At 47.0% G+C, this 25,694-nt stretch overlaps 1 protein-coding gene across 1 annotated transcript in view; it reads right to left on the bottom strand.

The window, feature by feature from the left end:
* The window catches only part of SPATA17 (spermatogenesis associated 17), a 629,329-nt gene that overhangs the window by 327,313 nt on the left and 276,322 nt on the right, over nt 1–25,694 (bottom strand). The gene's annotated exons all lie outside the window — the stretch shown is intronic.

Below are 25,694 nucleotides of genomic sequence, written 5' to 3' on the forward strand. Positions count from 1 at the left end.
GATTCCCATGCTGACCATGACACACTCCCCCGCACACATAGGGTCTGCCCCCATAATTGAACTCATCTCCAAAGTCTGGCACAACGACAAAATCCCAGACTCAGCTAAACGCCTAGTCCAACAATGTCTGATATGCCTCCAACACAACCCTGGTAAAGGAACTGCTGTACCCCGGGGAGGGTTTGGGGTTCCTAGTCACCCCTTTGAGGTCCTACAGATAGACTACATTCAGTTAGAAAGGTGCCAAACCCTGAAGTACGTGCTTGTCGTTGTGTGCGCCTTCAGCAAATGGGTGGAAGCCTACCCAACCCGCGACAACACTGCTATGACTACCGCAAAAGTACTACTGAAAGAATTCTTCCCCGTTACAGCCTTTGTCGAATTTTGTGGAGCGACAACGGCCCCCACTTCGTAGCCGAAGTTATCCAACTCATCTTAAAAGGGTTGGGTGTAAAACAGAAGTTTCATGCGGTCTTCCACCCCCAATCTGCAGGCTTGGTTGAACGACATAATGCCACATTGAAACTAGCCAAAATAGTTGCCACCACAGGACTGAAATGGCCAGACGCCCTCCCACTAGCATTGCTATCAATGCGTTCCACTCCTACCAAACACCACTTAACCCCCTACGAGGTCGTCTTCGGGCGACCCATGAACCTTTGGACTGCACCAAAACCAGCATCCATTCACGACGTCCCGGACGTCCTCATGTCTGACTATCTGTACAATCTAACTAAAACGTTGTCTGTTATCCATCAGCAGGTGCTGCAAGCCATTCCCGATGCTTCCAGGGGCCCCGGACACGACATCCAACCCGGTGACTTTGTCCTAGTGCGCAACTTCCAGCGCACCAAGAGTCTGGAGCCCCGGTGGACGGGCCCCCTTCAAGTCCTGATCACCACCCGAACAGTTCTCCGAGTGGAGGGGAAACGTAATTGGCTGCATGCACACCACTGCAAGAAGGTATCATCGACCCTGACGACCACCGACAACATCACCGCCCAAGAGGAACTTCTGGACAAAGACCGACCATCCCTGAGCTGCTACCCGAATACAGAGACACTTGAATTGACTGAATATCCCGATCCCACTGTGCCATCCAAAGAAGGGTATAACCTACGACAAAAGGAGGGAACTTCGGCTAAGCAGACCACGAACTAAGTTGAAATCTCAGAGCGGTAGCCTAGTCACCTCAAAGGCCTCCAGGAGAGAAACTAAACAAAGTCTGTGGTTCTGCCCGCTACCGAGTCCCTTGAAGGTGATGGAAGCGCCCAACATGAAGATGATGGAAGCAACCGGACGTCCGAAGATCCACTACAAAAACCCAAAGACTGACAAAATGCACAGCTCAAAGACTATTGCACTTTTCATTACCCTTCTCCTTTGCCTCCTTCTCATGGTCACTTTCTGGATCATGGAAGAAAACGCACCCGCTCATAAGACATTGCTGACCACTGCTCAACCCACCACCATGAAAGAACACCATCTGATTTCACTTTCACCCCAACTCCAAGAAAGACGTAAGGAGTTCTGGAATAACTCTTTTGTGCAACTGCTCCACCAACACAATCTTGCCGCCAATGCCACTAACTGCTGGATCTGTGGATTGCTATCACATGCCACTGGACATTCTATCCCTTTCATCCCCTCGCCCTTCTCTGTCCATGGCTCCTGCCTCGCTTGGCTAATCCTCCTGCAAGAAAGTTACAAGGAAAATGCCACTTCCGGCAAAACTGTGTCGCACTTCTATCATGGGTTCTAGCTGAACCAAACTGGAAAAACCTCTGCCCCCTTTTGTCCTCTGAGATCAAACACCCCTTTTCATATGGACATCCCTGCCAAGGAGCGAGTTGAAATGCAGGTGTTCAACAACCCAGCCAGACCCACCTTCTCTTACCTCCGGAAACGAACGGCCGCCACCCTAACAGTGGCTCTATCCGTCGTCAACATCACAGGTCTGGTGTGCCTCGAAGGCCTAGGAACACAGCCGGTAGGCCACAGTTCCTGTCTCATCACCCGAACATTGGACTCAGTTGACCCACCCTCCTTTGTTACCTCCCCAAATATGTACTTCATCTGTGGTACTAAAGCCTACACCTGGCTTCCGAAAGGTTGGGGAGGCACCTGCTACATCGCTTTTATCCTCCCTCCAACATATGTGGCTTCAGCAAACCATCACCGGCAGAAACGTGCAAAGGACACTGTACAAGCCGACTCCACTGGAGCACAGTTCATGGATGCAGTAAAGGGACTTGTTCCACTGTGGGGTCCAATGGCAAACAGCCGTGCCATCCGGCACCTAACCCAGGCAGTCGAAACCACAATGAACATTACAGCCGGCATCCTCACCAACAACACCGCTGAGCTTCAGGCCGTCCGCCTGGTAGCTCTTCAGAACCGCCTCGTTCTAGACGTGGTTCTGGCTGATCGTGGAGGAGCATGCCGCAACATCGGGTCCAGCTGTTGTACCTACGTACCGGATAACTCACCCTCAGTCTACAAGGCGATCGAACACCTCCACAGACTTTCCGCAGAGGTTCATCAGGAGCAAGAAGGATGGTCGCTTGGGAGTTGGTTTTGGGACACTATTAAAAGTTGGGGGTGGAGGTTGTTTACATTTATCATGATACCAATTGTGATACTGTGTGGGTGCTGTCTGGGGATTCAGTGCTTGCCACCTTTATGTTCACTTTTCACGAACTACATCTGCCCTAAGACTCTGAACTTTGAAGCAGAACGAATGAAAGCCCTGTACGAAGTAGAAGTACGTGGTATTATGGGGATAGATTTGAGCTAAACAAGCTGGCGAGATATGTTTAAAGGGAGGACTGTGGAAATTTAGTTCGTATCTGAACATTATCTGCGCCATCTTGTCTCTCCCCAGGCGCCGCAAACATCCCCCGCGCGCCACCCCCCCCCGCTCTCTCATACATGGGCCATAAAACCCTCTCCTTCTGCGCGACCCTGCCATGGAACCACATCCCGCGCCTGACCAACACCCCCTTTCATCCCATACATGGTCATACATCCTTCTGATAACCCCCTTCCTCTGCACCCGATTGTCCGAACCGATCCCAGGCCATCACCTAGCCCTGCGGTTGCAGTTTATTGCCCCTACTGGAAGGGAAACACCTCACATCAAAAGGATTGCAGAAGATCAAGGCCCCCACCCCCTGAGACCCGACCAGTCGCACACACCCCTGGGAATTGGCGGAATGTCCAGCTGTGTGATAGCCATCTCCTACTGTGGGTGGGGTGGGGACTTCCACTGTAGTTATGTGTGGGAGCGGATCCGAGCCGGGGATTCCGAGGATGTTCTTTCATGTATCAAAGCAATCTCAAGAATGTGCCATGTACAATAAACCGGTAATAAAGTAAAAAATGTGTGTATAAGAGACGAGGTCTCAGAGATGCGAGCAGAGCACCTCGAGACGATACCTTGCTGTCCGATCTGACGTGTTCTGCTCCGACGGAATAAAACGTTGTTTCCTGCCTTCCAATCTCCGGCGCCTGCCTCTTTTGTTGGTTAATCATCGAATGGTATGAGAGGCGATTACCGCCGGGCAATACTTGAAAGGTTATCGACTGAAACTGCCGCTACCATTTAACAAAACCAACCGTACTATGTGTCCCCCGGCATCTTTAGGTCTCTGGAGTCGGAACTGCGAGACCTCATATGGAATGGTGGCCGCTGCAGGGTTGCCTTGAAGAAGCTATACTTACCGTCTGAGAGGGGAGGGCTGGAGGTCCCGAACCTAGAGCAATACTACCTGGCAGCCCAACTTCAGTGGGTGTCTAGGTGGCTGGCGGGAGCCCAGCTCACTGATACGGCATCTGAGAGCGGTCCCTGGTTGGCACAGCAGATCCTACACTTATTTCACCCGATTACACGCGTGCCGATCCCGCGACTGCTGTTCCTCAGGGTGGCATACAGATGCTTTCACCGATCCCTTCGACTAACCAGGCGGGTGGTCCCGTTTGCACCAGCCTTAACGCTGCTGGAAACGCCACGTGGCCCCGGGATCACATCGGACTTGGAGCTGCGTGCGTGGCACGAGGTGGAGCTGTGCACACTGGGTGATCTCTATGAGGACGGCCGGCTGCTGTCATTTACTCGCCTTCAGGAGTAGGGGATGCTGCCCAGACAGTTCCTACTGTACAACTCCTTGCTGAGAGCCCTGAGATCCAAATGGGGAGACGTATCGGTAGCTCCCCCTACGCACTTGCTGATACAATATCTGCATGTGATGGGCCGGGGTCGTCGCCTGGTCAGCTGGCTCGCTGACGCACTGTGGACACAAGTGGTCCTGGAGAGTGATGTGCTGTGAATGGCCTGAGCGGGGGATGCCGGCAGTTCAATCTTAGAAGCACAGTGGAGACTAGCCTTATCTGGCCACCGTAATATACCCCCAACTCCAGATTCCGCTTAATTCAATTCTACATTGTCCACAGAGCTTATCTCACCGTAGCCCGAGTGAACAGATACTTTGCTCACCAGGACGCTGCTTGCCCCCGTTGCTGTGCAGTGGGCGCGGATTTGTTGCACATGTTGTGGTCTTGTCCTTCTTTGTGCTCCTATTGGAATGCTGTGGTCGCCTGTCTGTCGGAGTGCACGGCCCGGCAGGTTCTAGGCACTTGGGAGGTGTGCATACTGGGGTTGTTTCCAAGAGGTAAGAAGCATAGAGCTGTGACATGATTCGCGGATCTGGGATTAATCATGGCAAAGAGGCTGGTGACCCGCAGATGGAAATCATCTGATCCCCCGCGCTTGCAGGCTTGGAGATGCTCCTTTGAGGTATGGGCCGGGCCGAGAGTGCAGCGCTGAGAGAGGAGGCGCTGGAGCTGCGTCAGTTCCCATTGTCGGCTAGCGGAAGGAGATGATGACGTGGTTGCGGAACATGAGCGGGGCTCCTGAGGCGGAGAGCTTGGTCTAGCATAGATGGTTGTTTGCTAGGTGCGTGGAGCACTGAGGTAGGGTGCTGTGTGTGTTCGTTGTCGGGGCCTGATGCAGCGTGGGACTTAGACAGTGAGTTGATGACTGGAGCGGGAGATGAGCTTCACCCCCCACTGGTGTACTGGACTGAAGCAAAATGACCCTCAACCTAGCCAGGATGTGCCGGCAAGACAATTCTCTGCATTTATGACTAACACCCAGCAAAAGTTATTGTTCATATTGTTTGTTTGTAACCTGTTTACAGCATTCGCTTACCACTCAGTCGCATTCGAGATATAGTGTACATGGCGGAAATTCAGTACAGCGGCTCGTCTTACCATGTTTTACCTTGGTTCAACCGTTTATCGCCGCTGCCCCCTTTGCTTGAAGCCATCAGAGCCAATAGTCCTTGCTGTCTCGGGGGGGGGGGTCGAAAACAGTATGCAGTCGTAACCCGTTTCATGCCTGAGCAAACTAAATGGCTGAAGGTCGAGTAGCAGCTTGCCAAGTTACTTACGTTTTTCTATACTTGATTGTATCCATCTAAATGGACATTTCCAAGCATTGTAACCGCACAATACTATCTGCTTGCGCATAAATGTTTTATGTTTTTTGTTATGAAGAAATAAAATGCAAATAAACAGATTCATGAAAAAAAATGTTTGTATGGTGAGCGATGTGGAAATGCTGGATGGTAGGAATTTTGTGGACTCCTGCAGCTTTTGGAAGTTTCTCTCACAGAAATGTGAGCAAAATGTGCATTTTATCCTAAATTTGAGGTTTCTAAGGGCTTATGGGTAAGAAAACGTCATGGGCTCTGTGGGAGTCAGGCAAACTTGGTGATGTGCTGTCTAGCTTTCAGAAGTGTTTGGGTTTGATAGGTTTCCCAGGGTGGCAGCCAAGCATGGAGCCAAATTATGAAGCTACCCGCATCACTAAACCATGCTTTCTTCTCCCAGATGTTTTGATATATCCCTGTTACGTTCTGGGGAGTTTTGTGTTATGGGCACTAAGTCCAGCCATTACAAATGTGGGACTGATTTTAATGGGTGGTATGTGGAAAAGCTGGGTGTTAGGAATTTTTGTGGGTTTTCATAGCTTCTGGAACTTAACCTCACAAAAATGTGAGCAAAATGTGTTTTTGGCCAAAGTTTGAGGTCTGCAAGGCTCCCTTGGTAAAAAAAAGAAAAAATAAGCTGTGAGATCCAAACAAGCCAGACACCCTGGACTCCCCTGAGTGTCTACTTTTCAGAAATGTCTGGAGTTTTCCCTGGGTGGTGGCCAATCCCACATGCAAAACCCACAGATATCTACGTTGCAAAAAAGGGTTGTTTTGAGTGTAAAATGTTAATCTCTCCATGTTGCATTTTGGGATCTTTCCTACTGTGGGAGTTGCCCCCTCCCCAAACAACTGGGGTACCATTTGCCATCAGGAGAAGTATAGAAATACTGGGTGGTAGGAATTTTGTGAATCCCTGTAACTTTCACAGAAATATGGGAAAATGTGTGCTTGCAGGGCCTTCTGAGTAAGAACATATTGTGGGAGCCATATGAGTCACACCATCGTGGATTGCCCTGTGTGTCTAATTTTCATTTGGTAGGTTTTCCTGACTGGCAGCAGAGACTCAGCCTAAATTCCACAGATACCCATATTACCAGGATGTTTTTTTTCTGTCAGATTTTTTGAAATCTTAACACTGTGTTTTGGGGTGTTTCATGTTGCGGGACATATGGAAACACAGAATAGCAGAACATTTACTATTTCCAACTGGATGTCTCTGCATTTGTGGCTTCCAATTGTAAGTCAGTGTGCAAAAAAGAACACATTTTGCAAAATGCTCTCTGAATCATGCCATGGCATGGGTAAGCCCAAATTCAGAGTTGTAGAAATAACCAAAGTTCCTAAACCCAATATCTTGTGCACATTTCGGAAATACATAGTTTTCCTTCATACCTATTTTTCATTCATTAGATATTATAATATGAACTGTTGCTTAGTAGGTACATTATGTAAAAATCACTACAAGCACTGCAGGTCAGTTGTTGGCTCTGGCTATTGTGTTTTTTTGGAAAATCTACAAGCCTTGTGTATTCTCCTGAGCGGAAGGGTCCAATGGAAAAAATAGTATTGTTTTTTGTAAATTAGTCATTGTGATCAAAATAAATGACACATGACAACCTTTTCACCAACTGCTATTTTTATCCTAGTTATTTTCATTATTTTTTTATTTCAATTATTAATTTATTTTTTAGAGTCTACAGATAAGCCCTCATTACATCTTTGGCAGTCTTTTTACAAGACTGCCAAAGCTGCAGGCACTGAAAGACCGCCGCATTACGACTGCTGTCAGATTTCCACCCGAAATCATGCAGAAATCCGAAAGCAGTCGTGCTGGCGGTCGGCTGGGAAGAGGCAGTTCCACCACTGGCACGACCACGCTCAAAGGACGCCGCATGCAGTATTACGACCTGTAACATTGCGTGGCGGTGTGCTGATGGCGGGGCGCTACCAGCGGTGGAAGCGCCGGGACCCGTCCCCTCCCAGACGACCTCCTCGATGAATGAGGTAAGTGATCGTCCGACAGGTGTGCATGTGTGAATGCGAGTGGAGGTGGGTGCGTGTATGTTGGTGAATGCGGATGGATGGGGTGAGTGCGTGTAGGCGGAAGGGGGGGAGTGAATGGGTCTATGCAGTGCAATGGGGGCGTGAATGGATGCATGCGGGTGGGGGGGTGAATGTGGGTATGTGCTGGAGGGAGAGAGGGAGTGAATGTGGGTATACGCTGGAGAGGAGAGGGGGAGTAAATGCGTGCAGGTCAGCGATGATTGTGAATGTATGTCAGTGTGAATGGGTGTGTATGTGGCGTTTGCGTGGGTGAGTGGGGGTGTGTTTGTGTGTAGAAGTATGTGATTGCATGCGTGCAGGTATGTGGAAGTGTGTGCGAGTGTATCCTGGTGACAGGAATAGTTATTCCTGTCACCAGGATGCAAGACCGCCAGCTTTTCTGGCGGTGCAACTGCCAGGAAAATGCTGGCAGTCTCACATGTCAGAATACCGCTAGCTGTATTACGGCGTCCGCTGTGCTGGAGGTGCTCAACTCCAGGCCAGCGGACCACAGAAAAGTGGCGGGACAGGCAGAGTATTGGCAGTTTGGTTTTGGGCAAACCACTGAACTCGTAACTTGGCGGACTTCAACGCTGACCCGTCGGCAGTGAGACCACCACTGCGGCCCTGGAGGTCTTCGGACTGCCAAGGTCGTAATGAGGGTCATAGACTCCTTGCTGAATGTAGAATTTTATCTACCTTTCGGATATTTATAGCTTTCCAGGATGACCCCCTGGATTTCACATTTTTCCACCACAATTAGGAACAAGCATTTTCAATGCAACGGGTCTCGCATTTGTTCGAGTTAGAGCTATTAGCGTTGTAAAGAAAAAATAAATGCAGCGCCATCGTGCTGCGTGGAAAATAAACAGATAACGTAGTCCAGACCAAAGGCTGAAAACATCGAGCCTCGTATGTTTTTAGTAGTTTACCAGTGCTGTGTAGGTAGGCTAAACACCGGAAAAGGCATGACATATGCATCCCTTTCACAAATGAAAGCAAGTGGATTTCAAAAGGCAAGCCCATGACCCAATGTAAGTGACTGACGTGACATGGGCGTGGTTTGAAGCCCAAAGAGAGATTACAGAATGGACGGAGTGCTTTGCGCTCGCCCATAAAAATGGATTACCTCTTAGAAAAATGCAAAAACTGTGGCAAAAACAGTGTCTTTCAATACAACTCTGCTTGTTCCTGAAAGCTGGGAAGATGATGATCCTAGCACAGCAAACTTTTCATTGATGCTATTTTTAGAGGGAAAACATACACTTTCATGAACAGTAATATTGTTCACATTTTTGCCAACCAACTCCAAATTTCGTTGTGTTTTGACAATTTTCCTCAAACCCTCAAACCCTCCGACTCTATGTAGCTTTATAACACCCAGGATGGTGGAAGAAAATGGCACACATTTGATGAGGATGCCTTACGTGGTAAAATATAAAAGTATAAGCTCAAAGTACCCTTAAATATCATAAAAGCCTCCCCAGCTAAGGGACTCAAAAATATTCTAGTTCTAGTTGAGTTTTGTAATGTGGATGTTCTGGATTTGCTTTAACTTTGATGAAGAGGATTCTAATTAAGCAATGGACAGTTGCAAAGCTTAGCAGAGGCTGGTATTTTAGGTAATTTCCATGATAAAAAGTACACAAAGGGTCCCTGTAAAATGTGGGTTTTTAGCCAACCTCATCATTCCACCTTCTTCGTGCAGTGACTGCTCAGACAATATATATGTTTGCTGAATGATCCTCTTACATAATACCGCCACTTGCAAAAATCCAATTTGTTTTACGGCTCTAGTGCAATTGGCATGTACTTTTTAATCACAGTCTTAATTTGATTATAGGACAGTGACGTTCACATGTTATAATAACGTGCAAATAATTGCATGTTTTCTATAATTACAGTGGCAGTGCTAGTTTTCGAGACAAATACCGGGGAAAAATTAAGTAGCTGACACGTTGAGTCATTTTCAAGGTTTTCAAACATTCTCAATTAGGACACCAGGGTTTTGGTGCAACGTACTATTGCTCTCCCGGGGCATCAGACGATGGCTACATTGGCGATGTTAGGCCTACAGTCTGTGTGGTAAAGTAATCATGTCCGCACTTACCGCACACCCCTGTGAGGGGGCTCAGGCTGCTGCTTGTCATACCCATCTCAACCTTTGTGGAAAGAATGAGAGGTGCGGGTGGGAAAAGTGGCAGGTGAGATGATGGATGGAGCCCCAAAAAATAACCTCTTGCACAGCTGACCCCTGGCTCAGAGGATAATCCCACACTGTCATCATTAGACAGGGCTTGGGGAAGAAAGAAGAATTAGACCCCACATTCTCTTGAGTAGGAACGTTCTAGAAAACCAGTTATAGACCTGTCAGGCTGTCTTCAGAAACGAGGAACACCAAGATGGCCGCCAGGCACATACTTCCGCTTCCATGAAGTTGAAATAATTGCAAAACGGGAATGACCCTAAAAATGGCATTATTTCTGTTTTGATTTTCATGTATATCCTCTACATGCACCGAGAAAATGTGTTGTCACATAACCAGGACATTAATATATATTAACGAATATGTTCCAGCTGCGCAGAATATTAAAGACAGTTAAAGGAACTTGTTATTTTATATTTTTATTGGGGATGTATAGGAAACATTGCACAAGCTCATGAAAACCGCCGAGGCATTTTGGTGTATAGAATATGCTTAAATCTGTTTAAAACATTTTTAAATGAGATAAATAATAATTTAGTAGTTTGAATTTTAGGACAGCATTACAAATTGCCCATAAATTCCGCTGGTACTTGCAACAGAAGATACCCAGTACCAGTGAATCCGGGACTGGGAAATAGCAGGATTTTTTCAGGTGAAATCCTAATCAAGAGCTTAACTCTTATCTACAAATTCTACATTACTTTGGATGACGGATCTTTTGTTGCTAAGGAACCTATTATATGCGTTTGAACCTGAATATTTTGTAAAGAAAAAAGTCCCTTACAAATTTAATAATAAATGTACTGGAAATCGCGCATGTTAGTAGAGATAGTTGCAACGAATACACTTTTTAACTTAAAAATAAAGAAAGAATAAAAGTTAATTGCCTTTAACATTTTAGAATGATTGCCAATATACCACTTTCAGGAAAGGCATGGTATTACCATAAATGGAGTACTCCGAGTATGAGAAGGCATACAGCAGCTTGCAGAACACGATGTTTATGTTTCGAACATAGTTCCTGATTTCGTTTAATTCATGTCACCGTGTAGTAAATTTCATGATGCCACAATTTTCAAACTATTAATCTCACAAGTCTTTGTAAAAGTATTCTTTCGAAGTAATCCATCAAATGACTTCCCTGTAGCGGCCAGCAGGTGGCGCATAACATAATGGATTGCAAAGCAACGTGCACTCTCTTCTATAGAAGATGCCTTTTCAATGCTCCTAATTTTGTGGCTCTGTGCGGAAATTATTTACAAAAGTCTACAAACAAAAATGCTGTTTGCTAAGTTCCCGTCCTGCAATTAAAACACGATTTAAATACGTTTTTTTTTTTTTTTCTTTACGCATTTTAAATTAGTTTCTAATTTTCAAAAACCTTAAAAATGAATGTCTTGCAGCCTTGCAAGACGCCTTTGAAACCACAATGATGGTTGTCAATTATCAGAAGAACAATGGCCGCAGCGCTGAGCCCTGCGAAAATGCTGTTAGTTAACAAAGAGGATATAGTTAATAATGATGCGGTGGCTCGTGGAGCAGCATAACAAAGAGAATATTAAAAGAAGCTGCCATTGATTAGAGTCATCGTGTCCATAACAACCCATTGTCACTAAAGGTTTTACTAATTAAAAATGTTTGTATCAAATTACAGTGGCTTTTAGCAAGAGATTATCTCTTAGAGTAACCTGGCCATTTGCATATTTAGCAATTAAAAGAGTCATACATATTAACAATAAGGCAAAATGACATTTTGTAGGGAGGGGTGGTGTTTGCCAATGCATGCGGAATGTTGACGGGGTACGGGGGTGGGGGGGGAGGGCTATTTATTAGTCCACCAACAGCTACCTTAAGAAATTTGGTAAAGCTGCAGTTTAGTGCTCCGCAGGACCATTGAAAGCTATGAAAAACTGCATTTTGTTCTAAAGGACGTATTTAAACATAACATGAAGACAAATAATCTTACGCTTACTTTATGCAGAAGTCGGTATCACATTAACACTTGTTAGTTACAGCACTACGAAGAAACAAATCATGCAGAAAGAACTGCAACAAAGATACATCAAAGTCTTCATTATTAATGTTAACATTGATATTATTATCAGAAATGCAGTGCATCGTCATCATTATTAAAATTATATATATTTGAGGCTGCATTTATGCTTGACTTTCTTATTACAGGCACGCTATGACGCCAGACAAAGCCTGTCATGTGTAATAATTGATTGCAAGCCAGTAGGGATGCCACCCTGCTCTTTCCTAGGCAGTAGCACTGACGCTATGACGACAGACGAGGCCTGTCACTTGTAATCATTTATTACAAGACAGTAGTGATGCCACCTTACTCTTTTTCTAGGAGCAGCACTGAAAGACTGCCTTCTCTTCTGTGCAGACACGGTCTCTGTGCTTTTGGAACAGTTTCTAACCGCAAGCACCACCTTCCCTCATGATCCCAGCGCAAGAAGGCTCTGGTCAGTACCCCACACCAAGCACTAGGCACCTGGCACTAAGCGGCCTTCCAAATGCAGCCCTTAGCCTGGAGCTCCGGCTCTAAAAACAGAAACCAAATCAGCACCGACAGGAAGTAAGGGGCAAAAAACTATCTAGGGAGAAAGGACCGGGCAGAGGCAGAGCTCTAATGTTTGCCAGGTCCACGAGTGATTACTTGCAGCAGATGAACATCATATTAACCATTATTATGGATACTCACACACGGATAACTGGAAAAGTGAGAAGTTATAACAGGAGAAAAGCCCCCTTCCCAAAAATATATATTTAAAAAATCAGCTTGGGAAGTGTAAACAGAACTACATACTACATATAATATAATCTCTAACTTTACATTAATAGGGATAATGTAGGTCACCTCAGAGTACCAGGTCCGTATAAAACACACAGCCTTCATCATGTGCATCTTTATGAATCTCCCGCGTGACGTGTGGTGTGGGAGACTGTAGGAAGTTGGCTCTGTATGTGCTATTTCAAAGTAAGGAATAGCATGCACAGAGTCCAAGGGTTCCCCTTAGAGGTAAAATAGTGGTAAAAATAGATAATACTAATGCTCTATTTTGTGGTAGTGTGGTCGAGCAGTAGGCTTATCCAAGGAGTAGTGTTAAGCATTTGTTGTACATACACATAGACAATAAATGAGGTACACACACTCAGAGACAAATCCAGCCAATAGGTTTTTGTATAGAAAAATATCTTTTCTTAGTTTATTTTAAGAACCACAGGTTCAAATTCTACATGTAATATCTCATTCGAAAGGTATTGCAGGTAAGTACTTTAGGAACTTTAAATCATCAAAATTGCATGTATACTTTTCAAGTTATTGACAAATAGCTGTTTTAAAAGTGGACACACTGCAATTTTCACAGTTCCTAGGGGAGGTAAGTTTTTGTTAGTTTTACCAGGTAAGTAAGACACTTACAGGGTTCAGTTCTTGGTCCAAGGTAGCCCACCGTTGGGGGTTCAGAGCAACCCCAAAGTCACCACACCAGCAGCTCAGGGCCGGTCAGGTGCAGAGTTCAAAGTGGTGCCCAAAACACATAGGCTAGAATGGAGAGAAGGGGGTGCCCCGGTTCCGGTCTGCTTGCAGGTAAGTACCCGCGTCTTCGGAGGGCAGACCAGGGGGGTTTTGTAGGGCACCGGGGGGGACACAAGCCCACACAGAAATTTCACCCTCAGCAGCACGGGGGCGGCCGGGTGCAGTGTAGAAACAAGCGTCGGGTTCGCAATGTTAGTCTATGAGAGATCTCGGGATCTCTTCAGCGCTGCAGGCAGGCAAGGGGGGGATTCCTCGGGGAAACCTCCACTTGGGCAAGGGAGAGGGACTCCTGGGGGTCACTTCTCCAGTGAAAGTCCGGTCCTTCAGGTCTTGGGGGCTGCGGGTGCAGGGTCTCTCCCAGGCGTCGGGACTTAGGATTCAAAGAGTCGCGGTCAGGGGAAGCCTCGAGATTCCCTCTGCAGGCGGCGCTGTGGGGGCTCAGGGGGGACAGGTTTTGGTACTCACAGTATCAGAGTAGTCCTGGGGTCCCTCCTGAGGTGTTGGATCTCCACCAGCCGAGTCGGGGTCGCCGGGTGCAGTGTTGCAAGTCTCACGCTTCTTGCGGGGAGCTTGCAGGGTTCTTTCAAGGCTGCTGGAAACAAAGTTGCAGCCTTTCTTGGAGCAGGTCCGCTGTCCTCGGGAGTTTCTTGTCTTTTCGAAGCAGGGGCAGTCCTCAGAGGATGTCGAGGTCGCTGGTCCCTTTGGAAGGCGTCGCTGGAGCAGGATCTTTGGAAGGCAGGAGACAGGCCGGTGAGTTTCTGGAGCCAAGGCAGTTGTCGTCTTCTGGTCTTCCTCTGCAGGGGTTTTCAGCTAGGCAGTCCTTCTTCTTGTAGTTTGCAGGAATCTAATCTTCTAGGGTTCAGGGTAGCCCTTAAATACTAAATTTAAGGGCGTGTTTAGGTCTGGGGGGTTAGTAGCCAATGGCTACTAGCCCTGAGGGTGGGTACACCCTCTTTGTGCCTCCTCCCAAGGGGAGGGGGTCACAATCCTAACCCTATTGGGGGAATCCTCCATCTGCAAGATGGAGGATTTCTAAAAGTCAGAGTCACCTCAGCTCAGGACACCTTAGGGGCTGTCCTGACTGGCCAGTGACTCCTCCTTGTTGCTTTCTTTGTTCCCTCCAGCCTTGCCGCCAAAAGTGGGGGCCGTGGCCGGAGGGGGCGGGCAACTCGACTTAAGCTGGAGTGCCCTGCTGGGCTGTGACAAAGGGGTGAGCCTTTGAGGCTCACCGCCAGGTGTTACAGCTCCTGCCTGGGGGAGGTGTTAGCATCTCCACCCAGTGCAGGCTTTGTTACTGGCCTCAGAGTGACAAAGGCACTCTCCCCATGGGGCCAGCAACATGTCTCTGGTGTGGCAGGCTGCTGGAACTAGTCAGCCTACACAGACAGTCGGTTAAGTTTCAGGGGGCACCTCTAAGGTGCCCTCTGGGGTGTATTTTGCAATAAAATGTACACTGGCATCAGTGTGCATTTATTGTGCTGAGAAGTTTGATACCAAACTTCCCAGTTTTCAGTGTAGCCATTATGGTGCTGTGGAGTTCGTGTTTGACAGACTCCCAGACCATATACTCTTATGGCTACCCTGCACTTACAATGTCTAAGGTTTTGTTTAGACACTGTAGGGGTACCATGCTCATGCACTGGTACCCTCACCTATGGTATAGTGCACCCTGCCTTAGGGCTGTAAGGCCTGCTAGAGGGGTGTCTTACCTATACTGCATAGGCAGTGAGAGGCTGGCATGGCACCCTGAGGGGAGTGCCATGTCGACTTACTCGTTTTGTCCTCACTAGCACACACAAGCTGGCAAGCAGTGTGTCTGTGCTGAGTGAGAGGTCTCCAGGGTGGCATAAGACATGCGGCAGCCCTTAGAGACCTTCCTTGGCATCAGGGCCCTTGGTACTAGAAGTACCAGTTACAAGGGACTTATCTGGATGCCAGGGTCTGCCAATTGTGGATACAAAAGTACAGGTTTAGGGAAAGAACACTGGTGCTGGGGCCTGGTTAGCAGGCCTCAGCACACTTTCAATTGTAAACATAGCATCAGCAAAGGCAAAAAGTCAGGGGGCAACCATGCCAAGGAGGCATTTCCTTACACAATCCCCCCCCAAACGAAAGAGGATGAGACTAACCTTTCCCAAGAGAGTCTTCATTTTCTAAGTGGAAGAACCTGGAAAGGCCATCTGCATTGGCATGGGCAGTCCCAGGTCTGTGTTCCACTATAAAGTCCATTCCCTGTAGGGAGATGGACCACCTCAACAGTTTAGGATTTTCACCTTTCATTTGCATCAGCCATTTGAGAGGTCTGTGGTCAGTTTGAACTAGGAAGTGAGTCCCAAAGAGGTATGGTCTCAGCTTCTTCAGGGACCAAACCACAGCAAAGGCCTCCCTCTCAATGGCACTCCAACGCTGCTCCCTGGGGAGTAACCTCCTGCTAATGAAAGCAACAGGCTGGTCAAGGCCATCATCATTTGTTTGGGACAAAACTGCCCCTATCCCATGTTCAGAGGCATCAGTCTGCACAATGAACTGCTTAGAATAATCTGGAGCTTTTAGAACTGGTGCTGAGCACATTGCTTGTTTCAGGGTGTCAAAGGCCTGTTGGCATTCCACAGTCCAGTTCACTTTCTTGGGCATTTTCTTGGAGGTGAGTTCAGTGAGGGCTGTCACAATGGATCCATATCCCTTCACAAACCTCCTGTAATACCCAGTCAAGCCAAGGAATGCCCTGACTTGAGTCTGGGTTTTTGGAGCTACCCAGTCCAGAATAGTCTGGATCTTGGGTTGGAGTGGCTGAACTTGGCCTCCACCTACAAGGTGGCCCAAGTAAACCACAGTTCCCTGCCCTATCTGGCATTTGGATGCCTTGATAGAGAGGCCTGCAGATTGCAGAGCCTTCAAAACCTTCTTCAGGTGGACCAGGTGATCCTGCCAGGTGGAGCTAAAGACAGCAATATCATCAAGATAAGCTGTGCTAAAGGACTCCAAGCCAGCAAGGACTTGATTCACCAACCTTTGGAAGGTGGCAGGGGCATTCTTTAAACCAAAGGGCATAACAGTAAACTGATAATGCCCATCAGGTGTGGAGAATGCTGTTTTCTCTTTTGCTCCAGGTGCCATTTTTATTTGCCAGTACCCTGCTGTCAAGTCAAAGGTACTTAAGAATTTGGCAGCACCTAATTTGTCTATGAGCTCATCAGCTCTTGGAATTGGATGAGCATCTGTCTTGGTGACAGAATTGAGCCCTCTGTAGTCCACACAAAACCTCATCTCTTTCTTTCCATCTTTGGTGTGAGGTTTGGGGACTAAGACCACTGGGCTAGCCCAGGGGCTGTCAGAGCGCTCAATTACTCCCAATTCCAGCATCTTGTGGACTTCCACCTTGATGCTTTCCTTAACATGGTCAGACTGTCTAAAGATTTTGTTTTTGACAGGCATGCTGTCTCCTGTGTCCACATCATGGGTACACAGGTGTGTCTGACCAGGGGTTAAGGAGAAGAGTTCAGGAAACTGTTGTAGGACTCTCCTACAATCAGCTTGCTGTTGGCCAGAGAGGGTGTCTGAGTAGATCACTCCATCTACTGTGCCATCTTTTGGGTCTGATGACAGAAGATCAGGGAGAGGTTCACTCTCTGCCTCCTGATCCTCATCTGTTACCATCAACAGATTCACATCAGCCCTGTCATGGAAGAGTTTAAGGCGGTTCACATGGATCACCCTCTTGGGGCTCCTGCTTGTGCCCAGGTCCACCAGGTAGGTGACCTGACTCTTCCTTTCTAGCACCGGGTAAGGGCCACTCCATTTGTCCTGGAGTGCCCTGGGAGCCACAGGCTCCAGAACCCAGACTTTCTGCCCTGGTTGGAACTCAACCAGTGCAGCCTTTTGGTCATACCAAAACTTCTGGAGCTGTTGGCTGGCCTCAAGGTTTTTGGTTGCCTTTTCCATGTACTCTGCCATTCTAGAGCGAAGGCCAAGTACATAGTCCACTATGTCTTGTTTAGGCTCATGAAGAGGTCTCTCCCAGCCTTCTTTAACAAGAGCAAGTGGTCCCCTTACAGGATTACCAAACAGAAGTTCAAAGGGTGAGAATCCTACTCCCTTCTGTGGCACCTCTCTGTAAGCGAAAAGCAGACATGGCAAGAGGACATCCCATCTCTTTTTGAGTTTTTCTGGGAGCCCCATGATCATGCCTTTTAATGTCTTGTTGAATCTCTCAACCAAGCCATTAGTTTGTGGATGGTATGGTGTAGTGAATTTGTAAGTCACTCCACACTCATTCCACATGTGTTTTAGGTATGCTGACATGAAGTTGGTACCTCTGTCAGACACCACCTCCTTAGGGAAACCCACTCTGGTAAAGATACCAATGAGGGCCTTGGCTACTGCAGGGGCAGTAGTCGACCTAAGGGGAATAGCTTCAGGATACCTGGTAGCATGATCCACTACTACCAGGATATACATATTTCCTGAGGCTGTGGGAGGTTCCAGTGGACCAACTATGTCCACACCCACTCTTTCAAAGGGGACCCCCACCACTGGAAGTGGAATGAGGGGGGCCTTTGGGTGCCCACCTGTCTTACCACTGGCTTGACAGGTGGGGCAGGAGAGGCAAAACTCCTTAACCATGTTGGACATATTGGGCCAGTAGAAGTGGTTGACTAACCTCTCCCACGTCTTGGTTTGTCCCAAATGTCCAGCAAGGGGAATGTCATGGGCCAATGTTAGGATGAACTCTCTGAACAGCTGAGGCACTACCACTCTCCTAGTGGCACCAGGTTTGGGGTCTCTGGCCTCAGTGTACAGGAGTCCATCTTCCCAATAGACCCTATGTGTTCCATTTTTCTTGCCTTTGGACTCTTCAGCAGCTTGCTGCCTAAGGCCTTCAAGAGAGGGACAGGTTTCTTGCCCCTTACACAGCTCCTCCCTTGAGGGTCCCCCTGGGCCTAAGAGCTCAACCTGATAAGGTTCAAGCTCCAAAGGCTCAGTTCCCTCAGAGGGCAGAACTTCTTCCTGAGAAGAGAGGTTCCCTTTCTTTTGCTGCGTTGCAGTTGGTTTCCCAACTGACTTTCCTTTCCTCTTGGTAGGCTGGGCCATTCTTCCAGACTCCAGCTCTACTTGTTCATCCTGTGCCTTGCATTGTGCTCTTGTTTTCACACACACCAGTTCAGGGATACCCAGCATTGCTGCATGGGTTTTTAGTTCTACCTCAGCCCATGCTGAGGACTCCAGGTCATTTCCAAGCAGACAGTCCACTGGGATATTTGAGGAGACCACCACCTGCTTCAGGCCATTGACCCCTCCCCATTCTAAAGTAACCATTGCCATGGGATGTACTTTTCTCTGATTGTCAGCGTTGGTGACTGTGTAAGTTTTTCCAGTCAGGTATTGGCCAGGGGAAACCAGTTTCTCTGTCACCATGGTGACACTGGCACCTGTATCCCTCAGGCCCTCTATTCTAGTCCCATTAATTAAGAGTTGCTGTCTGTATTTTTGCATGTTAGGCGGCCAGACAGCTAGTGTGGCTAAATCCACCCCACCCTCAGAAACTAGAGTAGCTTCAGTGTGGACCCTGATTTGCTCTGGGCACGCTGTTGATCCCACTTGGAGACTAGCCATACCAGTGTTACCTGGATGGGAGTTTGGAGTGGAACCTTTCTTGGGACAGGCCTTGTCTCCAGTTTGGTGTCCATGCTGTTTACAGCTATGACACCAGGCCTTTTTGGGATAAAAGTTTTTACCCTTGTACCCATTGTTTTGTGAAGAGGCTCTGGGCCCACCCTCCTGTGCAGGTTTTTGGGGGCCTGTAGAAGACTCTTTACTATTTTTAGTTTTGGTTGTCTCATCACCCTTCCCCTGGGGAGTCTTTGTGACCCCTTTCTTTTGGTCACCCCCTGTTGAAGTCTTGGACACCCTTGTCTTGACCCAATGGTCCGCCTTCTTTCCCAATTCTTGGGGAGAAATTGGTCCTAGGTCTACCAGATGCTGATGCAGTTTATCATTGAAACAATTACTTAACAGGTGTTCTTTCACAAATAAATTGTACAGCCCATCATAATTACTTACACCACTGCCTTGAATCCAACCATCTAGTGTTTTCACTGAGTAGTCTACAAAGTCAACCTAGGTCTGGCTCGAGGATTTTTGAGCCCCCCTGAATCTAATCCTATACTCCTCAGTGGAGAATCCAAAGCCCTCAATCAGGGTACCCTTCATGAGGTCATAAGATTCTGCATCTTGCCCAGAGAGTGTGAGGAGTCTATCCCTACACTTTCCTGTGAACATTTCCCAAAGGAGAGCACCCCAGTGAGATCTGTTCACTTTTCTGGTTACACAAGCCCTCTCAAAAGCTGTGAACCATTTGGTGATGTCATCACCATCTTCATATTTAGTTACAATCCCTTTAGGGATTTTCAACATGTCAGGAGAATCTCTGACCCTATTTATGTTGCTGCCACCATTGATGGGTCCTAGGCCCATCTCTTGTCTTTCCCTCTCTATGGCTAGGATCTGTCTTTCCAAAGCCAATCTTTTGGCCATCCTGGCTAACTGGATGTCCTCTTCACTGGGGCTATCCTCAGTGATTTCAGAGGTGTTGGTCTCTCCTGTGAGGGAACCAGCATCTCTGACTATTATTTTTGGAGTCAGGGTTTGAGGGACCCTGTTCTCCCTAGATAGGATTGGTAGGGGGGAATTGTCCTCCAAGTCACTATCCTCTTCCTCTGAGTTGCCACCCTCAGAGGGGTTGGCCTTTTCAAACTCTGCCAAAAGCTCCTGGAGCTGTATTTTGGTAGGTTTGGGGCCCATTGTTATTTTCTTTATTTTACAGAGTGACCTTAGCTCCCTCATCTTAAGATGGAGGTAAGGTGTGGTGTCGAGTTCCACCACAGTCACATCTGTGCTAGACATTTTGCTTCTAAAAGTTGGAATACTTTTTAAGAATCTACAACTGGTTCTAGAATCTAATTCAAACTTTTACAAACTTTTAAACTCTAAAAGAAATGCTAAACAGGATCTAACACAAGGCCCTAGCAGGTCTTTTAAGAATTTAGAAAACTTTTCAAATTGCAAAAATCAATTTCTAATGACAATTTTGGAATTTGTCATGTGATCAGGTATTGGCTGAGTAGTCCAGCAAATGCAAAGTCTTGTACCCCACCGCTGATCCACCAATGTAGGAAGTTGGCTCTGTATGTGCTATTTCAAAGTAAGGAATAGCATGCACAGAGTCCAAGGGTTCCCCTTAGAGGTAAAATAGTGGTAAAAATAGATAATACTAATGCTCTATTTTGTGGTAGTGTGGTCGAGCAGTAGGCTTATCCAAGGAGTAGTGTTAAGCATTTGTTGTACATACACATAGACAATAAATGAGGTACACACACTCAGAGACAAATCCAGCCAATAGGTTTTTGTATAGAAAAATATATTTTCTTAGTTTATTTTAAGAACCACAGGTTCAAATTCTACATGTAATATCTCATTCGAAAGGTATTGCAGGTAAGTACTTTAGGAACTTTAAATCATCAAAATTGCATGTATACTTTTCAAGTTATTGACAAATAGCTGTTTTAAAAGTGGACACTGCAATTTTCACAGTTCCTAGGGGAGGTAAGTTTTTGTTAGTTTTACCAGGTAAGTAAGACACTTACAGGGTTCAGTTCTTGGTCCAAGGTAGCCCACCGTTGGGGGTTCAGAGCAACCCCAAAGTCACCACACCAGCAGCTCAGGGCCGGTCAGGTGCAGAGTTCAAAGTGGTGCCCAAAACACATAGGCTAGAATGGAGAGAAGGGGGTGCCCCGGTTCCGGTCTGCTTGCAGGTAAGTACCCGCGTCTTCGGAGGGCAGACCAGGGGGGTTTTGTAGGGCACCTGGGGGGACACAAGCCCACACAGAAATTTCACCCTCAGCAGCACGGGGGCGGCCGGGTGCAGTGTAGAAACAAGCGTCGGGTTCGCAATGTTAGTCTATGAGAGATCTCGGGATCTCTTCAGCGCTGCAGGCAGGCAAGGGGGGGATTCCTCGGGGAAACCTCCACTTGGGCAAGGGAGAGGGACTCCTGGGGGTCACTTCTCCAGTGAAAGTCCGGTCCTTCAGGTCTTGGGGGCTGCGGGTGCAGGGTCTCTCCCAGGCGTCGGGACTTAGGATTCAAAGAGTCGCGGTCAGGGGAAGCCTTGGGATTCCCTCTGCAGGCGGCGCTGTGGGGGCTCAGGGGGGACAGGTTTTGGTACTCACAGTATCAGAGTAGTCCTGGGGTCCCTCCTGAGGTGTTGGATCTCCACCAGCCGAGTCGGGGTCGCCGGGTGCAGTGTTGCAAGTCTCACGCTTCTTGCGGGGAGCTTGCAGGGTTCTTTCAAGGCTGCTGGAAACAAAGTTGCAGCCTTTCTTGGAGCAGGTCCGCTGTCCTCTGGAGTTTCTTGTCTTTTCGAAGCAGGGGCAGTCCTCAGAGGATGTCGAGGTCGCTGGTCCCTTTGGAAGGCGTCGCTGGAGCAGGATCTTTGGAAGGCAGGAGACAGGCCGGTGAGTTTCTGGAGCCAAGGCAGTTGTCGTCTTCTGGTCTTCCTCTGCAGGGGTTTTCAGCTAGGCAGTCCTTCTTCTTGTAGTTTGCAGGAATCTAATCTTCTAGGGTTCAGGGTAGCCCTTAAATACTAAATTTAAGGGCGTGTTTAGGTCTGGGGGGTTAGTAGCCAATGGCTACTAGCCCTGAGGGTGGGTACACCCTCTTTGTGCCTCCTCCCAAGGGGAGGGGGTCACAATCCTAACCCTATTGGGGGAATCCTCCATCTGCAAGATGGAGGATTTCTAAAAGTCAGAGTCACCTCAGCTCAGGACACCTTAGGGGCTGTCCTGACTGGCCAGTGACTCCTCCTTGTTGCTTTCTTTGTTCCCTCCAGCCTTGCCGCCAAAAGTGGGGGCCGTGGCCGGAGGGGGCGGGCAACTCCACTTAAGCTGGAGTGCCCTGCTGGGCTGTGACAAAGGGGTGAGCCTTTGAGGCTCACCGCCAGGTGTTACAGCTCCTGCCTGGGGGAGGTGTTAGCATCTCCACCCAGTGCAGGCTTTGTTACTGGCCTCAGAGTGACAAAGGCACTCTCCCCATGGGGCCAGCAACATGTCTCTGGTGTGGCAGGCTGCTGGAACTAGTCAGCCTACACAGACAGTCGGTTAAGTTTCAGGGGGCACCTCTAAGGTGCCCTCTGGGGTGTATTTTGCAATAAAATGTACACTGGCATCAGTGTGCATTTATTGTGCTGAGAAGTTTGATACCAAACTTCCCAGTTTTCAGTGTAGCCATTATGGTGCTGTGGAGTTCGTGTTTGACAGACTCCCAGACCATATACTCTTATGGCTACCCTGCACTTACAATGTCTAAGGTTTTGTTTAGACACTGTAGGGGTACCATGCTCATGCACTGGTACCCTCACCTATGGTATAGTGCACCCTGCCTTAGGGCTGTAAGGCCTGCTAGAGGGGTGTCTTACCTATACTGCATAGGCAGTGAGAGGCTGGCATGGCACCCTGAGGGGAGTGCCATGTCGACTTACTCGTTTTGTCCTCACTAGCACACACAAGCTGGCAAGCAGTGTGTCTGTGCTGAGTGAGAGGTCTCCAGGGTGGCATAAGACATGCGGCAGCCCTTAGAGACCTTCCTTGGCATCAGGGCCCTTGGTACTAGAAGTACCAGTTACAAGGGACTTATCTGGATGCCAGGGTCTGCCAATTGTGGATACAAAAGTACAGGTTTAGGGAAAGAACACTGGTGCTGGGGCCTGGTTAGCAGGCCTCAGCACACTTTCAATTGTAAACATAGCATCAGCAAAGGCAAAAAGTCAGGGGGCAACCATGCCAAGGAGGCATTTCCTTACAGAGACGTTGTCCCATTTAATAATATTTGTATTCTTCATCGGTGCCTGCAAATCCATGTATAACAGCTTATCTCTAATTTCTTTATTTTGATCGAGATGTGATGTCTCTACTGACCTGTAATAATGAAATGACTTTGCTGCTCATCCCTCGTAACTCACTGCATTTCAGTTGTGACACCATAGTGCCTCCTGCCAGAGGCAACAGCCAAAGTGAAAGGCAGGTCTTAGAGCATAACTGCAGCTGCAGTATAAACAACTAAACAAGAAATGGCTCTCGTTCTTTGAATCTCTTTTCATAAAATGAACAGTGATCAGCAGAAAGACGATCCCTATGGAAATGTGTTACTTGTGGCGCGCTATGAGTTCTTACAGGAACGAAAAAAATCACTGCACATTTCCATACCTTGTTTAATCTGACTTGCATTAAACTGAGTCTTCTTCATATATTTAACTATACTTTCTCTTTCATATAAAAGAGTAAAACACCAAGAATAGAAGTGGTATGCAGAACAGTAATATTATGGCCTTGCATTAAAAGGAATAAAATACCCCCTCTTGTACATTAAACAGATATTGCAAGCGACCTCGGAGTTTTATGGTCTTATAAAGCAACCAGGTCTTCAGCCTCATACCTCTATATGGTAACAGAACTCGTCGATGACTTGCAATAACCTCATAAGGTCCCATATATTATAACACTGGAATGTTGAGAGCTGCCCTGAAGCCCATGGAGTGGCTCAGGGCCAATATGGCTGGTACAGGGCTTCTGCTCCAACATCACAATTTTTGCCTTTTAGTTCCTTTTTGTTTTTTTTACAACGTTCTATCCTCAATGGGTAGAAAGTTGTAGTAGCATTATAGCCCTATTGTGCCTGGCTATAAATGTTGTTAAATACCCTCTCCCTCGCTATAGGCCTTTAGCTCAAGCTCAGGTCTAAACAAGGAAAAGGCCCTTCAATAAAAGTTACAGCCCTCAGCAGTCAGCTATCATTGTATACTATTATTGTAAGTAGTAGTAGTTAATATTTTATTACCATCAATGCTATTATTTGATATAAGCATGAACACTTTAAATATTTGTAAAAAGGTTTCAGTAAATGTTTTTACTGCAAGATAGCTATTTATTATAGGTGACATCCTTACTTACCTTGTGTAAGAAAATTACCATACTACTTTAATGTAAACATGAACTGAAATGTCATGAATTTAAAGTATGGAAACATTTGAGTGTAATGCCACAATATGCGCAGAGGCCTAAGACAATGTGACAAGTACCTTCCTGAGCAGAAACCCAACTTCAACTGTGATCCAAATACTTAAAAGAAGAATATATTTTCTTTCTCGTTACTTCATAAGGAGACATCTATGTTTGAATGTGCCTTCCTATTTAGAATGTCATTCACTTGACATGTTGCTTTGGAACTTTGGAATATTAGGTGTAAATTCTTTATTGCATTTTTCAACATATGACATATAAAAAAACATAAAAGGCCCCACTACTAGCTGGCTTGTAATTGGAGGTAGAGATACCATGGTGGGAGATATTGATTCTCGCCGGTATCCCCTCCCCAACAACTGCCATTCTGAGTGACGAGTGTGGGATCTGAATTGACTCGGTCCAATTCTGCATGGCTTTCCCGATCCCAGCAGGAGATAAATGGATGCAGATCCTCATTAGGTCTCACTAGTTGGATTCTGCTGCTTTGTTTTCAGTATTGAGATGTGTCCAGGAGACCCCAAGATCAAGTGGAAGATTACATTCCATACTGTTATTGTTGGCCAAGCAGTGTGTTGCCATGGCCTGGCTTAGCGACCCCCCTCCTCTGGTTAATAACTAGCGCAGGATGCAGCACATTGCAACACTAATGCTTAGAATTAGCCACACTACAACTATGTAACTCGATTACCAGTATGTATTTAATAAATTGGTAAGCGTAGCCTTTTTCCAAATTAACCCACTTTCTAACTAGTAGGTCAATTATATTTCAGAAAGGTTTTGGTACATTTGGTACTATTGACTGGGTGAAATATAAAGGCCAACTAAAATAGGGTAATAGTAAACATTTTAGTTCATTGTGCTTAGAAACTACAGAAGTGTAGTGCGAAGCACTACATAAATATGTGTAGATTTTGCACATAATTAGCATAATTTCACTAAAATTCTAAAATAGAGGCAAAGATCGTAAATCTAGCAGCTTAGTATTTGAGCGGTGTTCGAAAAACAGAACGCATGAACGTGTTACCTATCCATGCCAATTAATGAGCATTAAAAGCGGGGTTACGGAGTTCGTGTTGTGTTATCAGTGTGACAGATCAAAGCGCTGACATGGACTCTTTCTGCCGGCACCGCCGAGGCAGCCTCTGTGAAGCTGCTGTCAGAGAGTAGTCATGGTGCCTGCTCTTGCCAAAAGAATACAACTAAATTGAGCAGAAAGTAGTGTCTTTGTGATATCTTTCCAACAAGTCATGCCCCATTCAGCCGGCTAGTTAATCTCTGTCAGGCTGGGGGCCCCAGCGGGCTGCACGAGCTGTCAGGGACAGCTACACCAA

The sequence above is a fragment of the Pleurodeles waltl genome, chromosome 5 (assembly GCF_031143425.1).
Source record: "Pleurodeles waltl isolate 20211129_DDA chromosome 5, aPleWal1.hap1.20221129, whole genome shotgun sequence".
NCBI lineage: Eukaryota > Metazoa > Chordata > Amphibia > Caudata > Salamandridae > Pleurodeles > Pleurodeles waltl.